Source organism: Terrapene carolina, unplaced genomic scaffold (genome assembly GCF_002925995.2).
Source record: "Terrapene carolina triunguis isolate 2854851 unplaced genomic scaffold, T_m_triunguis-2.0 Scaffold96, whole genome shotgun sequence".
Taxonomy (NCBI): Eukaryota; Metazoa; Chordata; order Testudines; family Emydidae; genus Terrapene; species Terrapene triunguis.
The window spans coordinates 66,253,078-66,268,568 of NW_020664447.1; positions in this window are offsets into that span (position 1 = coordinate 66,253,078).

A 15,491-nucleotide genomic window follows, 5' to 3' on the forward strand; every position below is an offset into this window, starting at 1 on the left:
CGCGGCCCCCACTGGCCGTGGTTCGCCGTCCCGGGCCAATGGGGGCGGCGAGAAGCGGCGCGGGCGAGCGATGTGCTGGCCGCGGCTTCTCGCCACCCCCATTGGCCCGGGACGGCGAACCACGGCCAGTGGGTGCCGCGATCGGCCGAACCTGCCGCGTCAGCAGGTAAATAAAACTGGCCCGGCCCGCCAGGGTGCTTACCCTGGCGAGCCACGTGCTGAACGTTGCTGACCCCTGCACCACACAAACAAGTGTCATCATAGGGTGAAATCTAGGCCCCATGAAATCAGTGGAAGAATTTCCATTGACTTTAATGGGGCCTTGACTCCACCCATCATGTGTAAACTAGTGTATTCATATTATAATTGCTCATCGAGACAGCCACATTGATGTGCAATTCCTTAGTAGGAACAGCACAAGACATGCTTGGATTCAATGTCTGTTACATAGCTAATAAATCTGGATTATCTCACTCTCCCTTAGTCAGGAAAGAAACTGGCTATTTTAAAATTCAGGGTCCTTGTGCATAGCTAAGTATAATGCTCTTTCTTGTGCAAAAAAGGACAGGAAAAGATGTAAAATGTCCGGGGCCTGTTTATCTCCTGCTGCCTCCTTCTCCCTAAAGCAGTGGTGCCCAACCTTATTACAGAGGAGGGCCACATAAACCTACATATTTACAGATTATACATATTGTAATAACATTTAAAGTCACCTGTATTGTTTTATATTTTAAGATAGTTAAGACCAAAACAGACTCTGAAGAACTTCAAAAAGATCTCACAAAACTAAGTGATTGGGCAACAAAATGGCAAATGAAATTTAATGTGGATAAATGTAAAGTAATGCATATTGGAAAAAATAACCCCAACAATACATACAATATGATGGGGGCTAATTTAGCTACAACTAATCAGGAAAGAGATCTTGGAGTCATCGTGGATAGTTCTCTGAAGACGTCCACGCTGTGTGCAGCGGCAGTCAAAAAGCAAACAGGATGTTAGGAATCATGAAAAAAGGGATAGAGAATAAAACGGAGAATATCTTATTGCCCTAATAGAAATGCCCTTATATAAATGCCCACATCTTGAATACTGCGTACAGATGTGGTCTCCTCATCTCAAAAAAAGATATGCTGGCATTAGAAAAGGTTCAGAGAAGGGCAACTAAAATGATTAGGGGTTTGGAACGGGTCCCATATGAGGAGAGATTAAAGAGGCTAGGACTTTTCAGCTTGGAAAAGAGGAGACTAAGGGGGGATATGATAGAGGTATATAAAATCATGAGTGGTGTGGAGAAAGTGAATAAGGAAAAGTTATTTACTTGTTCCCATACTATAAGAACTAGGGGCCACCAAATGAAATTAATAGGCAGCAGGTTTAAAACAAATAAAAGGAAGTTTTTCTTCACACAGCGCACAGTCAGCCTGTGGACCTCCTTGCCTGAGGAGGCTGTGAAGGCTAGGACTATAACAGGGTTTAAAAGAGAACTAGATAAATTCATGGAGGTTAAGTCCATTAATGGCTATTAGCCAGTATGGGTAAGGAATGGTGTCCCTAGCCTCTGTTTGTCAGAGGGTGGAGATGGATGGCAGGAGAGAGATCACTTGATCATTGCCTGTTAGGTTCACTCCCTTTGGGGCACCTAGCATTGGCCGCTGTCAGCAGACAGGATGCTGGGCTGAATGGACCCTTGGTCTGACCCAGTATGGCCATTCTTATGTTCTTAAGTTCAGCTGGTTTCGTATGACTTAGATTGGTTGTTTCTATGTACAGTATTGTCTATTTACACACTGTGTAAACTAAAATGTAAACAGGACAAAATGCTAATGAATCAGCCATTAGTATATTGTGTTTAAGCAGGTTGTGGGCCTTATGAAATGTGGGCTGTGTATGCCCTGTGAGCTGAAGGTTGGGCACCCCTGCACTATAGGGTGCCTCCTTCTTCCTTGAGAGATTCAATGCCCCAGTGATTCCTCCAGACTCAAAATAATAATAATAATAATAATAAAAATTGGTGAGACATTGAACAGCCCTTTTCTGAGTTGCAAATGAAGTGTAAAACCACAGAAGTGCAAGACAGATCTAAAGGATAAATTGCCATTCTCTATGCAGCTGTGAATGCTGCTGGACTAGATACAGCCACTTCAGGAACAATATAGAGTGCCGGATTTCAGGCTACTAGAGAAGATGACTCTTCGTCAGGCTTCCTCTAACAGCCACTTACTGCCTCTTTGACCGTCATGGAGGATAGTCCAATTTGAACAAATCATCACATGCTTCTCCAGAGTCAGGATTCCCACTGTGGGATGGGAATGGGGGGCTTGCACAGCTGCTTTCTCTGGCCCTCCTGCCTGGTGATGTGAGCTGCTTGCAATCACTGAGCAAAATAAGTGATCCCTGCTGTATGGAGGTGATGAGGAGGGATAGCTCAAAGGAAGAAGCACTCCCATTGGCCAGAGGGAGGGGTCAGAAGAGGGAACTCTTCTGCTTTCAGACCTTCACACCTCCTACTTTAATCCTTGTGAGTAACCACACTGAGTATGGGCACAAACCCTGCTACAAACTGTCCCTGGATATAACCCTTTTTGCAGGTGTTTTAAACCTGATTTCAAGTAGACCTTGTTGAGAGCAATTTTAAAAGAGATTTGTGGGCAAAGATGGAGCTGGAAGTACTGTAGCCTCACTAGAAGCAGGCTGTATAAAGGGATGAGCTAGTGCTGTTAAGATGGCTGAGATGTGCTCACGGTTCCTACAGGCTTTTCAGAATGGGACCCAATCTCTGCTGGCCACCATTGGGTCCCCAGCTACTGGCAGCTCCTTAAATCAAGGCACTAAGACTCTCTAGTGAGGTACAGAAATTTGAGCTATACTGATCATGTCCATGCTGCAAAGGTATCCACAGGGCACTGACTAAACTCCCAAAGCGCTGTGTCAGCCTGCACTTGGCTCACTGTGAAACCTGGGATGGATTTTTGTAGGGATAATCTCTTTTGTGCTGTTCCTCCTGGTCAGGAATATTGAGGGGATGTCCCAGCAACATTACAGTCACTTCTATATTTTAAACAGATGATACCCACTAAAACAAATAACAAAAGAGACAGAAGGTAATTACTGTAATGGGCACCAAATACCCGAGAACCAGGTCTTTTGGCTTCAAATGACAAGAGCAGATTGTATTGTGTACCAGAGGTACAATGGATATTTTCACACCAAAAACAATGTAAATACATTATCTCCTCAGGAATACAGGATGTTTGAATGGCCACAGAGTCATGGGATAGGTGGTGAAGGACCTTTTATTGCCAAACAGCCATCAATAATTCATCACATGGGGGGGAGGCGGGAGGATGAAAAAAGGAAAGCCATTCGGTGAGGTAGAAGGATTAAATATGTTATGACTATGGCAGAAGGTAGAATCAGCAGAGTCCGAAAGGAGCATGAAGTTAGGGTAAGGGGGGGCATTACAGAGCTGGGCTAAAAACCGTGTGGGTCTGGAAAACACTGGTTTTTTTCTCCCCTATGTGAACACGCGGACAGGTGCAAACCAATTTGAGTCCACAAATCATGAGATTTCAAAACAATACGAATACATTTTGGGTTCTTTTTTATTTAAGCCTTTAGGGCTCATGTTTCCAAGCTTTTATCTGCTTCCATAAGGGCTAGAAACTTAGTTTAAAAAAAAAAATGAAATCTGAGATTCTTGTATATATACATGACTCAAGGATCTGGGGCTTTAAGGAAAACACCAATTTATCACAAGACTTGAAATAAAGTTGTAAGGATTGGCAACGTTGCATAGTATAAATACATTACATAGTATAAATAGTTTTTTCAGGGGAAAAGGTTGGCTCAGTGGTTAGGGTGCTGGCCTGAGAATTAGGTTCAATTCCCTCCTCCAACAAAGACTTTCTGTGGGATCTTAGGCAAGTCATATAGTCTCTTTGTGCCTCAGTTCCCCACTTGCTGAATGGGAATAGTAGTGCATCACAGGTATGTTGTGAGGTATTCAGATGCTCTGGTCATAGGCTGTATTATAAGTATGATAGATTTCAGTTCTGTAATGTGGCTGAAAGTGCTAATTTTCCCATGCATATCCATGTTGTGGGTCTGTTATCTGATATTCATTTTACTAGATATTTGAGGTATGGAGCTTGTGACAGATGGTCCCCGTGGGTTTCTTTCTCCTTTTCCCCTCCTCTGAAGAACCTGGGAGCATGTGTGTCTAGGTTCACTCTTAGTTGTTTAATTATCTTATTCTGTTTCATTTATAACATGCACCTTTCCAAGGCACATGCACCTTCAGACTTAAAAAAAAAAAAAAAAAAGGAAGAAATGCAAAAGAATTCTAACTGTCCCAAAGTAAACATAAAAAGACTCCCAAGTAAGCATTGTCCAAAGCATTAAAACATCGAAATACTCATGCAGAGACTGACTCAATTATCAGCCCTAATAGAGTCAGGAGGCAGGCAAAGTGCTGCACAGTGAGAAAATTGTACTAGCAAACATCAGTTTGCATCAGTGAATTGCTGTGAGTAATAGTTAACACCTTCAACACGCTTTGCAAACATTAACTAATTAATAAATACTCAAAAAGCAACAAACACACCCCCTGGGGTGAGCAGGTGGTAATGCCCCCTCTTTACAGGTGATGGGAGAAACTGAAGCACAGAGATTTACAAGTGTCTCGCCCAGGGGCATTGAGGGAGTTTTATGAGAAATAGGAGGCAAAAATATGAACCCTTCTGCCCCATCCTGTGCATGGACCACCACATCCCCCCTCTCTCTTTCAGGCTGGGCTGCAGACAATTCCAAGTGTATCATTTCAAAGAATAAGCACCCATTGTTTGGAGTAATTCAAAGGGATCACACTGAGTATGTTCCCCAGGAGTGTCCAGTTGATCAGAAAGATGCCTAGTATCTGCTAGGATATTAATGCATTTTCCACTGTGTATATGTGGGTGTTACATACTCATCTCCCAAATCTGGTGAAGTGTCTGTCTTTTTTCTGGCTGTTTTTCCCTTTCTTGGTAGCTTTTCTTCAAGTCTTGAGGCAAAGGGCTGCACTAGGGTTCTCCTCACCATAGGAGACAGGGAGGACATGTCTGGGGATCTGGTTACAGCTCTTCACTTCTCAGAGCTGACCCCAATCCTGACATGAATTTGAGCAGGTGGAGAGTTGCTCTAAGTTGTCCCAACCATTTACGATCCTTAATATAACCTATGCCAATGGAGGAATGGCATCACAGAGCTCTGTCCTGCCACATTTCCTGTCTGCCCCATCCCACCCCTTTTACGCTCCCTACTCTAGGCTGTGTGAAGAGGAAGAGCTGATGGCACAGGAACCTACTTCAGCACATTTGCACCAAGGGGGATTAGAGCTGGCCAGAAAACAAGCATTCTGGTATGTGACAATTTTTTTAAGCTTCCCAATTTCTTTTTGTTCTGATTAACAAACTCAAGGCTTTTCCAATTTTTTCATGAAAAAACATAAGACACCCTGACTTTTGTTCTCTAGACTAGCCAAGAGCCCAGTGGTTAGGGCACTCACATGGGAGGTGATAAGACCCCCAGTTCAAGTCCCTTTTCTGAATCAGTTAGAGGGGGTATTTATTGAACCAAGGAGGGAATTTTTTGAAACAGTCAAAATAGGTTTTTTAAAATCATTTTGAAATAAAGCATTTTGATTTTTTTTGTTTCAAAGCAACAGAAATCTATTCATATTTATTAAAAGGTAAAAAAACACAAATTAAATAAAATGAACAAATAAAATAATTTTGGGTTGAACAAAATGGTTTTTTTTTCAACCTGAAACTTTTGTTTTTTCCAGATTTTCATTTTGGTGAGAGAGACTGAAAAACATCAATTTCAGTTTGAAAATTTAAAAAGATTTTTTGATTTGGCTCCTGACCACCCCCCTCTCCCAAATCAATATTTGCTCAGTTCTGTGCAACACAATTACTCAGTTCACCTGTCTGCCACTTTATCTTCAGGTTTAATCACAAAGCTGAAGTCTAGGGTTGGGGTTTTGTTTTTGACTGGTTAAATTAATGGAGATATTCTATCTCCTAGAACTGGAAGGGACCTTGAAAGGTCATCGAGTCCAGTCCCCTACCTTCACTAGTAGGACCAAGTACTGATTTTGCCCCAGATCCCTAAGTGGCCCCCTTAAGGATTGAACTCACAACCTTGGGTTTAGCAGGCCAATGCTCAAACCACTGAGCTATCCCTCCCTGGTTGTTTTTAAATTGTAAGGCCCTCAATTCCTATAGAACAGCCCTGGGAATTGAATAGCTTCCCTTGTAGAACTTGCCTGGGTCTCTTCACTGTTTATCTCTAGTCATTTGTTAAGAGGTTCCCAAGCACTACACTGACCTATTACCTTGCATGAGTTATCCATAACAAACAATAATAATGAGATGACTTGGATGTGCCTTCATACTTATTACAGAAATTACAGGCTGTCCCTTTCCAAATATTGGGTATATATGTTGACATGAATACAGATTTCTAATACTAGTAGTTGCTCTGCACAACAAACGGCACCATCCAGTAGCAAGCAGTTACTGTGGTATGAGGATTATCTCTATAAAATCAACTAAAGAGAGATGATCAAACAAAATGTTGCAAATGCACAAATGAACAACTGACTCCAATGAGATCTGCACTGGGATCAGACTGTCACCCAGTGCAGCACATGTATCTGCAATGGTTTGCTTCTCTCTGATTTCGGTCCAGCCCAGATTCTGCAAAAGACTGTCCGACTGACTTTATTGGGACTTTACACTGGTGTATGCCTATCTGGGATCTGGGCCTTAGATCATAACCTCCTTTGAGCAGAGACTGTGACCTCTGTCTGTAGAGCCCCAGGTATCATAATAATCATTAATAATAGTCTCCCATTTGTGTTGAGGTTATAGTAATAATAAATACACTTAATGTGCCTTTCATTCAAACATCTCAAACCTGGCAATTCCCTGCCTCCTCCAATCCTTGCCAGGGAAGAGAGAGAAGTGTCATCATCCCCATTATACATATGGGTAAACTGAAGCACAACATGGTTTGATGGGATGCCTGACATGTCAGCATCTGATGCTGACTATAGGGAGGAAGGAAGTGCTGAAGCTCAGGACTGGGAATCCAGAGATCTGGGTTACAGTTTTGGCCATTCCTTGGACCAACTGTGTGAGTTTGGGCAAGTCAATTAACATCTCTGTACCTCCGTTTATGAATATGAATAAAGGGAATAATGATTATTACCCACCACAGGTGTTCTTGAGGCTAATTCATTAATGTTCTAAGAAATCTCTCTCCAGGCATTCATACCATACTCTTCACCAAAGTATCTGACTGCCTAACACTTGCAAAGTGCTTTAAGATCTTCTGTGATCATGTGCTTCCATTTGGATGCATGTGAATGCAGGAAGCACATGAGTGAAACAAGAATTCCCCAGTCAAGACACAGTGGAGTGTCCCAGCTGAGAAACAGTCCAGTCACATCAGGTGCAATTGGCAACTTGGCACCTTTGAGCTGCTTGAGTGCAATGATTCTTTCCCATTACTGTGATTGTCTCCATGAAAGTCAAGGAGACTGACATGTATCTGCTGAAGTGCTCTTTCTGCCATACTGACTAAAGCACTTTAAAGAGGCCTAAGTCCTGAGCTAATCCATTCCAAAGTTATTATTACTATTTTTAACAGGCATTTACATAGTGTTCTGCAGAGACCTCAGCTAACACACCCCATTGGAGCTGGGAAGTATTGTAACAAGTCTGTGACCATCTGGAAAACATATGGTTGGCCCTTTGCTACATGCCATTGCCATTTGAAATGTCTTAATGGGAGCAGGGTTAGAACTCAGATCCTCCTGTTCCAACAGCATCCACTGTATAAACTAAAGGAGAAATCCACTAAATGGGGGCGGGGGAGGGGGATTTCCCTGTGAGTGTGGGAAATGAGGGATAAGAGGGAAGCTACTGAGACTCAGTGGGAGAGGGGTAGCCAGCTCCAGGCTGGGAATGGGCATCCTAGTAGTTCTTACAGCAGTTTCTCAGTAGCTGGTGTTTGGTGGCCTGTTCTCCTCACCTCTCCTTGGCAGTTGGCATCCTGTGCACCCCCATGTACCCTTCCCATGTGCCACTGTCCTGTTCTATCCCCCAGTACACCCTAGTGGCTGGCGTCCATGCCTCCTCTGCCTCTCCCCTGGGCTGTGTGTCCCCGCCAGGATCCACAGTCATTGGAAGGTGGAGAGAGAAGAGCTCTTCGTATCCACTCCCTGGCAGCTGGCCTGATCTCGTGCACCACGGTGGTCACTCCAGTCCTTCCTCTGGGTCCCGCTTTCATCTCTGTGCACCTTCCCCCCTCCTCTATGCCCTCCGGTGCATGAGGAACATAGCTGGGTCCTGCTTTCATCTCTGTGAAACATTGTGGGGGCAGAAAACATTGCAGTGTGTATGGAAATATAGATCTGCCCCCCAAGATTTCCATTATGGGTGTGGTCACCCCCACCTCCCTGGTTCCACTACCCCACCACTAACTGTAGGATCTACGGCACACAGCTCAGCAGTTCTGTTTCCAGTCTGTGGAGGGTAGTGGTGTACTCACATACTAGTCATTTTGTTAAACTATAAAGATTTTCCTAATATAAACCCAACATGTTTCCTGCTGTAGGTGGTGTATGTATCTCGGGTTGTAAACTCTCCAAGGCAGGGGTTGTGACTGATGTGTTTGTACAGGGCCTAGTACAATGGGGCCTGGTCCTGACTGGAGCCTCTGGGAGCTCATGTAATATAAATGCTAAATAACGCTCCTTGTTCTGTCTTCACTGAGGTGTGTAGGGGAATTTGACAGCTGTAGCAGCACTCTTGCTAACCCATAGCATTTTGGAAAATAGATGGCCATTAAGTGAATGCACAAGGTTGTAATCCTCTCTCTGGGATTTATTTGATGACAGCTCTCACAGTTCAGGAATGGCAGCGGTCAACCCGAGGAGTGAATTACAACCACGTTCAGACACTATGGGTGGCTACTACCTGTTATTATTTAGAATAAGCAGGCCAGCCGGTTTTCTTTTGCAAGTTTTAGCAGCAGAGGTGTTTTGTATGTTAAAGGCTTTTTTTTCTTCTGTCTTTCATTCCCACCCCCATGGCAGAGTAGGAGTTAGAAGCAGGGCTGCTAAATCAAACAGCACCTTGGATCTTGAACCAAACTGACCCTCTGAGCTATTTGAGTTTTGCTGATAAGTAGCTGCGGCTTTGTTTGACAATTTTGAGGTAAAAGCACATTTTTGTATTTGGCCAAATCACAATATCTTAGTGAATGGTTAGTGACCGTTATTTACAATGACATACAAAATGGACATCCTGATGCAACTGATAATGATCACCCCCTTTCAGGCTATGTACAGCAATTCCCAAGCTCGGTAAGAGGAAGGCTAGATGGGCATTAAAGCCCAGGCTTGGCAGTCATGAGATTGGGGTTCCTGGCTCTGCCGTGGATTCTATGTGATCTTGGGGAAATCAGTTAGTCTCCCAGTGCCTGAGTTTCCTGCTCTTTTTGACATCAAAACCTAATAAGGCTACTCCCTGATGAGCTCATCTTCTGCAAGAAGAGCAGCTGGCTGACTGGGAACCTGGGATGACGGGGGCAAGGAGAAACATTGCGGGATTGTTTATATGGGGAAACTGAGTGATGGTTAAAATGTATCAGTTTAGCTGCCAGGTGTTGTTTACCGTGATTTTAAATACCACTTCGCACCTACTGTGGACAAAGGAAGTGATGTTTAAAAATAGGTGGGCTGGTTGCAGTCCTAGAACCCACAGCCTCCCAAGAAAGCCATGATCCTTAGTGACTGAATACCATCAGAAATGAGAGGGGGATTAGCGACAGCTGGAGATACAGCATGATCTGCATCCCAGGTTAGTCCTAGCACCACTCCCCTTCTAGAGAAGCCAAGGGAGATCACAGATTTTCCTCTCTTTGTCATTAAATGAAAACTTAACTCTTTGCCAGAATTTGCCAGGAAAATTAGATGAAGAGAAAGCAGATGATGGAGAGTTGTGATTTTGTGTGTGTGTGTGTGAGTATGAGAGAGTGAGAAAAAACTCATTCTTTTTTTCTGGAAATGGGGAGGGAAGAGAGAATATGGGTCCATGGTAGAACACCCATCATAACGTATAAACTTACTAAGCGGGTGGATATCATAAATATCTAGATCAGGGATCGGCAACCTTTGGCCTGTGGCCCGTCAGGGAAAACCGCTAACAGGCCGGGACGGTTTGTTTACCTGCAGCGTCTGCAGGTTTGACTGATCGCAGCTCCCACTGGCCGCAGTTCCCTGTTCCAAGCCAATGGGAGCTACGGGAAGCGGTGCAGGCCGAGGGATGTGCTGGCCACCGCTTCCCACAATCCCCATTGGCCTGGAATGGCAAACCGCAGCCAGTGGGAGCTGCAATCGGCCGAACCTGCAGATGCTGCAGGTAAACAAACCGTCCCGGCCCGTCAGCAGATTTCCCTGATGGACCGCGTGCCAGAGGTTGCCGATCCCTGATCTAGATAGATAGATAGAAATAGGGAGTGTGTCATCCACCATTGAAATGCTGCTGCCTTTGGGGATGAACATTAGTGACTGCATATGAACATGGAAACCCCACCTGTCTCAAAGCTACAGTACCAGGTAGACTGCAATTAAAAATAATAACAATAATAAGCATAATATAATTAATAATAATGGAATAACCTTTGCAACTGCTAAGAAAGCTGTTCTTGTAACAGAAGAATTATTTGTCTTTGCTGCCAGGAACATATTACAACTTTTAATTAATTAAGAAATGTGCTAGCTGGGCTGGTTATACAAGTTATAACTAATGTGATAATCAGAAATAAAGACCTTGTCTGTTGAAAAGCAACAGATCCTTCCTCGGATATATTCTTAGACGAAGACTGTGCCGAGGAAAGCAGAGTGATTTTTCTAGACAGCTCAGAACACTTTGAGTGAAGAATGTTACCTGCTTTCTTTATCACTCTGCTCCAAAACAACCTTAGACTCCCCATTCTTGTTGTCCCCACAGGCTGTTGAATGAATCTGTGGAACAATATTGTTCTCTACAAAAGCGGACATTCTATGCATAATGATTACCATAGGGGAATGGGAATCTGCTACTTCCAGCTCTGCCACTGACTCACTGGCTATGTCTACACTTGGACCTAGGAGTGTGAGGAGACACACTTGCGCTAGCTGTCATGGAGCTGGCATGCTAGAAACAATAGTGTAGCCAAGGTAGCACAGGCAGCAACAATCAGTGGCACAGACTAACCATGCCAACTATGTACCCACAGTGGTCAGGCGGGTATATACTCAGCACGGCTAGCCTGTGCCGTCATTCACCACTGCCTGTGTTACTCCAGCTGCACTACTATTTTTAGTGTGCTAGCTCAATGAAAGATAGCACAAGTATGTCTACGTTGAGCTGGGACTCACACCCTCCGCTCCAATTAGAGACATACATTGTGACCTAAGATAAGTCATTTGTCTCAGCTGTGCATCATTTTCCATCTGTAAAACGGGAATAAACATAATTACCTCCGGGGAGGTGGTAACACTTCACTAGTAAATGTTTGTAAAGTACACTGCAGACAACAAAAGGAAAGCATTATGGTGCTCAGGTACCGTGGTGACTGAAACACTAGAAATACTTATATAGATGGTTACACATGTAAGTTCAGAGGTCAATTTCTGTTACCAAGGAGTATAAACAGTAAGTCAGTATTCAAGGGCTATCTCAACAGCACTGTCAGGATGCAAATTTGCTTACATAAAACTAAGCTCCCACAAAACATGCCAAGAGACTCTCTAGAGTGCAATTTTTCCATAATTAATCATTAGCCCTTAATTTTAGCCCTACTTCTTAATGCAATCACTGTGGACAGAATCTCAGTTGAGGTGGATGGGAGACCAACTTCCACGGAAATCAATGGCAATTAGATGCCTAATTCATTTAGGCACATTTGCAAATCCCAAGAGGTGCCTATCTGCTGCTGCAGGTGCCTAAATACCTGTGAAAATCTGGCCCTGAATTAGTTAGGGATTGTGACCAAAAATGAAATTCAAAAATGTTAACAGCAACCTTACTAAGATTCTTAAAGGAACAAATTCAAATGAGATCTGCATTGATTTTCAAAGCTGCATGAAATATGTAGATGCCTAATTCCCCTTAACATTAATGGGAACTGGGTGTCCAATTCTCCTCTGCGTGTTTGACTAATCTTTGCCATATTCTATTCATGGTGGTATGGGAAAAAAAGTGTTCTTGTTTTGATTGCAAGCCGGATGATAGCTAAAGGAAGATGGGGGGCATTGGAGTGCTAATTGCAAATATCTACTGATGAGATAATCAATTTAACTCAAAACTAATAGAAAGCATATAAGATTAATGTAATGCCAGATGTCAGTCACTATTACTCATCCATGGCTGAACGCAGCTAATTCCCTCAACAGAATGTGCTCCTTTTTATTCCCAAATGTGTCTGGAGGATGTCACTTCTTTACTATAATATTAATAACGCTAATGAAGAATGGGTTAACGGAAAGCTGAGTTGTCAAGTCTAGAAAAGATTCCCTTTAATAATTGCATTCTCAGCAGGATTACACTGGGAATAATCACAATGTTTATCTGGTTAGCTCGAGGCTTCACAAATGATACCACTTGTTAAACTTCTTTTGGAACAAGAACAGTTATCAAGGTGGATGGGGGAAAGAGTTATTTGTGTTGGTGTCATAATTATACTTTATGCCAGCTATTCTCAAACTCTTCGATAAGGTGACCCAATAATAACAACAACAGCAGCAATGATAATAATAAATTAATAATTAATAATAATTTGGGACCCGTTCCTCATCCAGCCAGAAAGACAGGTCATTGCTACCCCCATGTTGAGCATTTACTTATAGCTTTTTACATTGAGGACCTCAGCACACTTTAAAAGCATCAATTAACTCATTAATTCCCTCGTTCATTACTTCAGACTCATAGCACTCCTGGTAGGTAGTTGTTCTTGTGCCGCTTTTATGGAGAGGTAAAGTGAGCCTAGAGAGTGTCTTTCCCAAGGAGGTACCACCAGTCAGGGGCAAAGATGAAACAGAAGCCAGGAGTAATGACTCCTAGTATCCTTCTGCAACCAGTAGAAGATGCTCACATGTTGCTTATAAGGGGGAAGCCTAACTCTGCTCCTTATGTGTGCTGACACAGGTAAGTGATTGAAAGATGTTGACAGCCTTCCCAGGAGGTGGCAGGATCTCCTTCTACATGTGAATTAGTGGGTTCAGTCCAGTGCCTAATGAAGAAACATTCACATGACAACATTTACCATCGCCCTTATTGGCCGTCTCAGCACTGTGGCTAGCTATTTGCATGAAGAGGGAGACAGCTTTCTTCTGAGCTAGAGTGATCCTTCTAGGTCAGGACCGGGGCATATGGCCAGGAGTCTGGCTTCCATTGGCACTGCCCTGGGTGTAGCTGTTCTGTGAATAGGGAGGACCTCTATCAGTAATGTATAACTCTGTCTGCTTTATCTTGATCTCCTTTGATATTTTGGGGTCAGTGTTCAAAGGCATCCTTGGAAAGCACACTCAGAAAATACACTGCTTTGAACAACCTGAATGTCCTCCAAACCCATTACAAGCAGTGTCTCAACTCCCGACAATGACAACCCATCTCAGTAACATGAGACGCGTGAACATCGCAGCCCTTTACTGCATGAAAGATTTCAAGTATTCTCATCACCCTTTGTGGAAACAGACAGGCCCAGCTGCTGAACAACAATGCCAGTCCCCGATATCATTGCCACATGGCAGAGTGAGGACAGGTGCTGAAGGTCACTCATTTAATTTCATTTGAAACCCAGAGATACAAAAGAAAATTGCAGCTGCTTTTGCTACTGCATTAACATTTTTTTCTTACTCATCCATATTTACAGGCAACCTTTCTTTCTCTTCAAGTACCAATGGGATTTTTTAAACACTTGCCAAATAAAGCTGCACTTGCACAGGCACAAAAGCTGTTTTTGCAATGATATCAAAATAATTATTTGTTAGTAAAGATTCACTCTTTCTCCCCAAATACCAGCGGCTTCTTCAAGCAAATAACATTGATAATGGGGTTGAAATACTTGTTTATTTTAACAATAAGGTCAAAATGTACATGTGCTGGAACTATGCAGCTATTAAACATTAATTTTGCTCTAGCTTAATCAATGATGAGGCAATAAGTAAGACTCTCTTCTTTTTAGCCAGAGAGAAACTGCTGGCTTGATCTATGGCTCGGTCAATAACACTGAAATTGTGAATAATAATGGAACATGTAGAGAAGTAACCTGATCTCAGCTTTGAAAGCAATAATTGTACTAAAAAACAAAGCTAATATTGTTATCAATATCACCCCATGTAGATGGTGATTAGGTTTGATTGTATTACTTTCTTTTTACAAGGAACAAAAAGAGAATGTGCTGTATTCAAATTACAAATGATCCATTAAAAAATAAATTATATGGGACTTTATAATGCTCTCAGTAAGGAGATATTAAAGACTGTGGCTGAATCACTTTATGATTGTTTATTGCAAATGTTATAAAGCATTCAGTAATCAAACCCCAACTTTGAGCATCTACATGAAATTACCCAGTATCTCAAAGCAAACTAGAGCTACCAGAAAATTATTTGCCAGATTTGTTTAAGAACTACTATCAATTTTTTGACAGCTACCTGACAACCATGAAACCTGGGCTGGGCACAGTGTAAAAATCCAGTGGTTTGGTGTAAACACAGATTATTAATCTGTGTTAGAACCTGGATGACATCTATCAAAATCAGGGGAGTCATCTTTCCTGGGAGTATATATGCAGTAGATATGCAGATTTTTAAAGGTATTTAGGTGTTGCTGCACTCAGCATTGCAACACCTAACTGATTTAGGAGCCTAAATCTTATTTCAAAAGGAATTCAGGAATTTAGGAGTCTACACCTCACTGTTAAAAAGGGTTTCTTGATATTCAACCCCAGTTTTATCTTTGTTGTGCATCTCTTCTTCATTCATCCTACAGTAACAAAAAATATTACTTTGTCGAATTAGAGACGTCTCTTTGTTTGAGGCATTTTCATCCAGCAGTTAGGGCACCAGACTGGGAGCAACCAGATATTGTTTTAATTCCAGGTTTTGAATTGTTTTATGCCTTTGTGTAAATCACTTCAGCTGTGCCTCAGTTTCTCCATCTTTAATAAAATAAGGATGACACCCACCTTTGCAAAGACGTTGAGATGAGACATGCTACGTATTTATTAATAAATTCTAGTCCCTCTTCTCTACCTTTCCCAGCTCACATATGGGAGATCTGAAGCAATCAGTTTCAAAGCCCAAGCATCATTTTGGATGGAAGACAAAGTTAGTAAAGGTCAGTGTGACGTTGTGCAGTCTACATGGTTTTATAAAAATATAAGTGAAT